This window comes from Sarcophilus harrisii, chromosome 1, assembly GCF_902635505.1.
Source record: "Sarcophilus harrisii chromosome 1, mSarHar1.11, whole genome shotgun sequence".
NCBI lineage: Eukaryota > Metazoa > Chordata > Mammalia > Dasyuromorphia > Dasyuridae > Sarcophilus > Sarcophilus harrisii.
Window position 1 is genome coordinate 420756979 of NC_045426.1, and position 8817 is coordinate 420765795.

Sequence of the window (8817 nt, forward strand, 5' to 3'; positions counted from 1 at the left end):
TACATGTTCTGAAGTCCTTCCAAGATATCTTCATTTGGATATTTTTTTTTCCTTTTGAATTTTTGTGGATTTTGTCATCAATTCAGAATCCATTTACACTTTTTATTGTCATTATTCCTGAGGGAAACTGGGGAGAACTTATGCAATTTCTTAGCTCTGCCCACTTTAGAATGCATCAAAATGATGTTATCCATTCAAAAATGCAAGGTGGCCAAAGTTTTTTCTCTTTGCCTAATGCAATTCTGAGAATAGGTAAGGAAACCCATATCATTCCATAAATCTATCCTGTCGCTATTCACTACTATATAGCATGCTCAAAATATAATCTCTTAACAGAGGATAGGTTTATATGCAACATCAAAAAAATTCATACAAAAAAGTATTTCAATCAAATATTTAAAGAATAATTAACTCCAAATTTATATAAACTATTAAAAATTAGGGAATGAAGGACTTCTACTAAATTATTTTTATAACACAGACATGATAATGATACCTAAACCAGGTAGGAAGAAAACAGAGAAAGAATATTATACACCAATCTTCATAATGAATATTAATATAAAAATCTTAAATAAAATATTAAGAAAGAGATTACAGAAAATCACCATGACTAAGTAGGATTTTAAACCACGAATATAAGGCTGGTTCAATATTAGAAAAATGATTAGCATAATTAACTTTATCAATAACCAAATTAGCAAAAAACAAATGACTATTGCAATAGATTCACAAAAGCCATTTGATAAAATTGAATATCCATTCCTATTAAAAACATCAGAAGGCATAGGAATAAATGGACTTTTCCTTAAAATAGTCTGTAGCATCTATTTAAAGTCATCAGCAAGCATCATATGTAATGGGGATAAACTGGAACCATTCCCAATTGCCCACTATCACCATTACTATTCAATAGTCTATAAGAAACATGAACTTTGACAATGAAAGAAGAAAATGAGATTAAAAGAGTTAGAGTAGGTAATGAGGAAACCAAATTATCACTCTTTGCAGATAATATGATGTTATATTTAGAGAATCCTAGGATATCAACTAAAAACTATTAGAAATAATCCATAACTTTAGCAAAGTTGCAGGATACCACATAAATCCCACATAAATCACTAGCATTTTTATATATCACTAACAAAATCTAAAGCAAAAGATAGAATGAGAAATTTCATTTAAAATAACTGTTGATAGTACAAAATATTTGGGAATCTATCTGCCAAGGGAAAGCCAGGAACTGTATGGGCAAAACTATAAAACACTTTTCACACAAATAAAGTCAGATCTAAACAATTGGGGAAAATATCAAGATCTTGGATAGGTAAAGTAAATATAATAAAATTGCCAATATTACATAAATTAATCTATTTATTTAGTGGCATACCAATCAAACTCCCAAGAAATTATTTTACTGACCTAGAAAAAATAACAAAAAAAATTCATCTGGAAAAACAAAAGGTCAAGAATTTCAAGGGAATTAATGAAAAAAAAAGCAAGTGAAGGTGGCCTAGCTATACCAAATCCAAAACAATATTATAACACAGTGGTCATCAAAAACATTTCATACTGTCAAAGAAATAGGGCAATTTATCAGGGGAATAGATTAGGTTCACAGAACAAAATAGTCAATGACTATAACAATGTAGTGTTTGACAAACCCAAAGACCCCAGCTTTTGGGATAAGAATTCACTGTTTGAAAAAAAAACTGCTAGGAAAATTGGAAATTAGTATGGCAGAAACTAGGCATTGACCCGCACATAACAAGTATAGCAAGATAAAGTTGAAATGGTTTCATGATCTAGAGATAAAGAATGATATTATATACAAATTAGAAGAGCATATGATAATTTACTGCTCAGATCTGTTGAGGAGGAAGGAATTTGTGACTAAAGAAGAACTAGAGATCATTATTGACCACAAAATATACTTTTTATTATATTAAGTTAATTTTTTTTGTACAAACAAAACTAATGCAGACAAGATTAGAAGGGAAGCAATAAACAGAGAAACATTTTACATCCAAAGAATCTGATAAAGGCCTTATTTCTAAAATATATAGAGAATTGATTCAAATTTATAACAGATCAAGCCATTCTCCCCTTGATAAATGATAAAAGGATATGAACAGACAATTTCCAGATGAAGAAACTGAAACTATTTGTAGCCAAATGAAAAGGTGCTCCAGATCACTATTGATCAGAGAAATGCAAATTAAGACGACTCTGAGATACCACTACACACCTGTCAGATTGACTAAGATGACAGGAAAAGGTAATGATGAATGTTGGAGAGTATGTGGAAAAATTGGTACACTGATGCATTGTTGGTGGAACTGTGAATGGCTCCAACCATTCTGCAGAGCAGTTTGGAACCATGCTCAAAAAGTTATCCAATTGTGCATACCATTTGATCCAACAATGTTTCTACTGCGTTTATATCCCAAAGAGATCTTAAAGGAGGGAAAGGGACCCACATGTACAAAAATATTTGTGTTAGTCCTCTTTATAGTGACAAGAAACTGGAAAATGATTGGATTCCCATTAATTGGAGAATGGTTGAATAAATTATGGTGCATGAATGCTATGGAATACTATCGCTCTGTAAGAAATGGCCAGCAGGATGATTTCAGAGAGGCTTGGAGAGGCCTACATCAACTGATTCAAAGTGAAATGAGCAGAACCAGGAGATCATTATACATGGCAACAACAAGACTACCAAAGATCAACTCTGATGGACTTGGCTCTCTTCAACACTGAGATGACAAACAAGTTCCACTTGTGCAGTGATAAAGAGAACCATCTACATCCAGAGACATAATCATGGGAACAGAGTGTGGAACACAACATAGCATTCTTACTCTCTCTGTTGTCATTTGTTTGCATTTTTTTCTCAGTTTTTCTTTTTCTTTCTTCTTGATCTGATTCTGCTTGCACAATATGATAACTGAATTAATTTGTATACCCATATTGTATCTAACATGTATTTCAACATATTTAACATGTATTGGACTACCTGCCAGCTAGGGGAGGGGATGGGGGGAAGAAGAGGAAAATTTGAAACAATAGGTTATGCAAGGGTCAATGTTGGAAAAATTACCCATGCATATGCTTTATAAATAAAAAAAAACTTTTAACAATAATAAAAAATAAAAAAAATTCTTATTGAAGTAAATGAATTTGAATTATAAGAATACTGCACTTTAGTATCAACATAGATGTGGATTTAACTCATTCTCCAGTACTGATGCAGAAAATGGACAAGTCATTTGACCTTTCTGAGCCATACTTCTCTAATCTATAACATGAGGAGGGGTTGCTATCTGTAGTTTCTACCTTCCTGCATTGCATTTTAGGTCAAATTAGTTCAAAAGTTAAATGGCTGAAACTGGACCAGATCTCAAAGATAAATTCAACCAATATTGTCACTTTGTAGATGATGAATCTGACAATTAGAGAGATGATATGAGTGACTAGACTTTTTATCAGTAAAACATACAAAAAAAAAAAGTAGTACTCACTACTCAGTCAGGTCCTGTGACTCCCAAATTCAGTGCTGGAACATCAGACTAAGATGATGCATTTTGCATATTATGCATCATATAGCATATATATATGTACATATATATAAAGGTCAGCAATTACTATTAAATATTTCCCATGTTTATATACAAAATATATCACTAAATTAATAATTAAATGTAATTTCTAACTCCAAATTGCACATAAATTGCATTGTAAACTTTCTTTAAAAATCATCCACTCCATATTTAAATTATATAGATAAAAAGATATATATTAGAGACAGACAGCATATTATCTTATAAGTAATGTCTAAGTTATTTTCTACCTAAAATATATAAATTGATACTGTATGTTACAAAAGAGCTATCTAGAACTATGAGGTATGTTTTCCTACAATTATCATTCTAGGAAAAGTATTTATTTTACTTGAAATTTTATAATAAATTGAATTTTTGTAGAAAATTTTGCAGAAAAAATAAGTAAATTTAAAAGTTATCTATTTCTTGTATCGATTAGCATCTGGATGTTCTGATGGCCTTAAACAGTGAATGTTTCCTCACAGTAGTTCTAATTCTTACTTATGTTATAACAGCCTTTATTTTTTCTACTCAATCTGATACACTTTTTTAATTCTTTCCACTTAGTCAAAAGTAGATATCTTTTTAGTACCTTCCTTCCTCACAGCTATACTTATGCTCTTGACAGTGATACCAGAACAAGTAAACCTACCAAGGTGAGGCCTTTAGTGATTTTAGATACATCAGAATCAAAACATTCCTCTCTTTGCTTTAGAAACTTAACTATTTTCCTCTGCCAAACTCATCACTTGGAAAATAAAAACAAAAAGGAAGTTCATTCCAATTCCATTCCAAGGAAAGCAATCTCTTGAGAAAGTTTTACTTCTTGCAAATATATCCAGGCATGTAAATGCTTTGGATGCAACACTGTGCAGTTTTTCCATTTATGGCTTGTGAGAAATAAACAGCTGGCATAAACAGCAGGCATTTTCAGATACTTTATTTATGTCTCTGCAGAACTTCAAACATATGTCATACTGATGGCATTTACATCATAATATATGGTGTTCCATACAGCTCAGTAAACTTAGAATCTGCCTGAATGTCTGTGGTATGTTACAAAAAGAATAGCTTATCAAATTTCCCTCTCATGTGTTCCAAATTCCAAAGTTGGAACTTTTATTTAAAATGGTACAACCAAACAAATCGAAGTCCTAATAAATAATTGAACATTTTTAGCTCCTACTATTAGCAAATGCCTTGCAATTTTAAAACCTGATATAAATGCCAGGCATTATTACTTAGTTTTAAGGAATTATTTTTTCTTTCTTTGTTTTGGGGTTTAGAATTTTGGTTAAACTTTCAACATTGAAACATGATTACAAAGGAATTAAAAAGAATAAATTCTGACTTAAATGAAAAATATATATCAAGCATGAATAATGAAAATTTTTTCTCTTTTAATTTTTAAAATCTTATTTATTTTTAATTAAAACTTTTTTATTTACACAACATAAACATGGGTAATTTTTCAACATTGACCCTTGAAAAGACTTCTCTTCTGAATTATCCCGTTTCTCCCCCCATCCCCTCCTTTATATGGCAGATAGACCAATGAATGTTAAATATGTTAAAATATATGATATATATATATATATATATATATATATTGATATATATATTAAATATGTTAAAATATATGATATATATATATATTGATATATATGTATATATATATATATACAATTATCTTGCTGCACCAAAACAAATGGATCAAGAAGAAAAAAAAACAGAAAAAACAAAATGCAAACAAACATCAACAGAAAGAGTGAGAATGCCATGTTGCAGTCCTCACTCAATTCAAATGGGCCCCTCTCTGTGTGTAGATGGCTCTCTTCATCACTGAAGAATTGGAACTAGTTTGAATCATCTCATTGTTGAAGAGAGCTACGTCCATCAGAATTGATCATCTTATAGTCTTGTTGACATGTATAATGATCTCCTAGTTTTGCTCATTTCACTTAGCATCAGTTCATATAAGTCATTCCAGGTCTCTCTGAAATCATCCAGCTTGTCGTTTCTTACAAAATAATAATATGCCATAACATTCATATACCATAATTTATTCAGCCATTCTCCAATTGATGGGCAGCCATTCAGTTTCCAGTATCTTCCACTACAAAAAGGACTGCCAAAGGAATTTTTGCACATGTGGTTCCCCTTCCCTGCTTTAAGATCTCTTTGGGATAAAAGCCCAGTAGAAGCATTGCTAGCTGAAAGGGTATGCACAGTTTGATAAATTTTTTAGCATAGTTCCAAATTGCTCTCCAGTATAGTTGGATCATTTAACAGTTCCACAAACAATGTATTAGTATCCCATTTTTCCCACATCCCCTACAATACCTGTAATTATCGTGTTTTGTCATTATAACTAATCTGAGAAATATGTAGTGGTATCTCAGTATTGTCTTAATTTGTTTTTCTCAGATCAATAGTTATTTAGGGTACCTTTTCATATAACTAGAAATAGTTTCTATTTCTTCATCTGAAAATTTTGTGTTCATGTCTTTGACAATTTATTAATTGGAGAATGCTTTGGATTTTTATAAATTTGACTCAGTTCTCTCTATATATTTATATTTTAGAAATATATATATAATTTTATATTATAGAATATAATATATAATATTATAATATAATATAATATATATGCATATTTTGAAATGAAGCCTTTATCAGAACCTTTGAATGTAAAAATGTTTCCCAGTTTCTTGCTTTCTTCTAATCTTGTCTGCATTTATTTTTAAGTTAATATAATGAAAATGACCTATCTGTGATCAATAATAATCTTTAGTTCTTCTTTGGTCACGAATTCTTCCTCTTCCACAAATCTGAGAGGTAAATTACCCTATATTCTTTTAATATGTTTATATTATCATCCTTTATGTCTATAACATGAACCCATTTTGACCTTATCTTGGTATATGATATTAGCTGCAGGTCTATGCCTCCTTTCTGCCATACTAGTTTGCAATTTTACCACCAGTTTTTGTCAAATAGTGAATTTTTATCCCAAAAGCTAGGGTATTTTGGTTTGTCAAATACTAGATTGTTATAATCATTGGCTATTTTGTTCTGTGAACTTAACCTATTCCACTCATCAACTAGTCTATTTCTTAGCAAGTACTAAATGGTTTTTATGACCACTGCTTTGTAATATAGATTTACATGTGGTACAGCTAGGCCACCTTCATTTATTTTTCTCTTCATTAATTGCTTTGAAATTCTTGGCCTTTTTTTCTTCTAAATGAATTTTGTTATTTTTTGTTTGTTTGTTTGTTTGTTTTGATTTAGTAAAGCAGTTTCTTGGAAGTTTGATGTACTAAACATAGTACTAAACAGATAGATTACTTTAGGGAATATTATCACCTTTATTATTTTTGCTTGACCTATTCAGGAACACTTCACATTTTTCTAACTGCTTACATCTGCCTTTATTTGTGTGGAAAGTGTTTTTTAATTTTTCTTATATATTTCCTGACTTTCCCTTGGCTGATAAATTCCTAAATATTTTATATTATCAACAATTATTTTAAATGGAATTTCTCCTTATATCTCCTGCTGTTGGATTTTGTTAGTGATATATAACAATGCTGATGATGTATGTGTATTTATTTTTTGTCCGGCAACTTTGCTAAAGTTGTGGGTTATTTCTAATAGTTTTTTAGTAGATTCTCTGGGGTTCTTTAAGTATACTATTATATCATCTGCAAAGAGTGATAATTTAGTTTCCTCATTACCTATTCTAATTCCTTTAATCTTATTTTCTTCTCTTATTGCCAAGGCTAGCATTTCTAATACTATATTGCATAGCAATGGTGATAGTGGACAACCGTGTTTAAACCTTGATCTTATTGGGAATGGTTCTAGTTTATCCCCATTACATATCATGTTTGCTGATGGTTTTAAATAGATGCTCCTGACTATTTTACAAAAAAGTCCATTTATTCCTATTCTCTCTAATGTTTTTTACTAGGAATGAGTGTGGATTTTATCAAATGCTTTTTTTCTGAATCTTTTAAGATCATCATAATGTGTGGAAGAGGAAGGAATTTATGACCAAAGAAGAACTACAGATCATTACTGATCACAAAATATCTGAAAAGTTTTTGTACAAACAAAACTAATGCAGACAAGATTAGAAGGGAAGCAATAAACTGGGAAAATATTTTTACAGTCAAAGGTTCTGATAAAGGCCTCATTTCCAAAATATATAGAGAATTAACTCTAATTTATAAAAAATCAAGCCATTCTCCAATTGATAAATGGTCAAAGGATATGAACAGACAATTCTCAGATGAAGAAATTGAAATTATTTCTAGCCAAATGAAAAGATGCTCCAAGTCCTTATTAATCAGAGAAATGCAAATTAAGACAACTCTGAGATACCACTATACACCTGTCAGACTGGCTAGAATGACAGGGAAAGATAATGTGGAATGTTGGAGGGGATGTGGGAAAACAGGGACACTAATACATTGTTGGTGGAACTGTGACTCTATCCAACCGTTCTGGAGAGCAATTTGGAACTATGCTCAAAAAGTTATCAAACTGTTCATGCCCTTTGATCCAGCAGTGTTACTACTGGGCTTATATCCCAAAGAGATCATAAAGAAGAGAAAGGGACCTGTATGTGCACGAATGGTTTTGTCATCTCTCTTTGTAGTGGCCAGAAACTGGAAACTGAGTGGATGCCCATAAAATGAGAATGGCTGAATAAATTGTAGTATATGAATATTATGGAATATCATTGTTCGGTAAGAAATGACCAACAGGATGATTTCAGAAAGGCCTGGAGAGACTTACACGAACTGATGCTGAGTGAAATGAGCAGGGCGAGATCATTATATACTTCAACAACAATACTATATGATGACCAATTCTGATGGACCTGGCCATCCTCAGCAATGAGATGAACCAAATCAGTTCCAATGGAGCAGTAATGAACCAAACCAGCTACACCCAGAGAAAGAATTCTGGGAGATGACTAAAAACCATTACATTGAATTCCCAATCCCTATATTTTTGCCTGCCTGCATTTTGGATTTCCTTCACAAGCTAATTGTGCAATATTTCAGAGTCTGATTCTTTTTGTACAGCAAAATAACAGTTTGGTCATGTACTTATTGTGTATCTAATTTATATTTTAATATATATTAGTATCTACTGGTCATCCTGCCATTTGGGGGAGGGAGTGAGGAGAAGGAGAGGA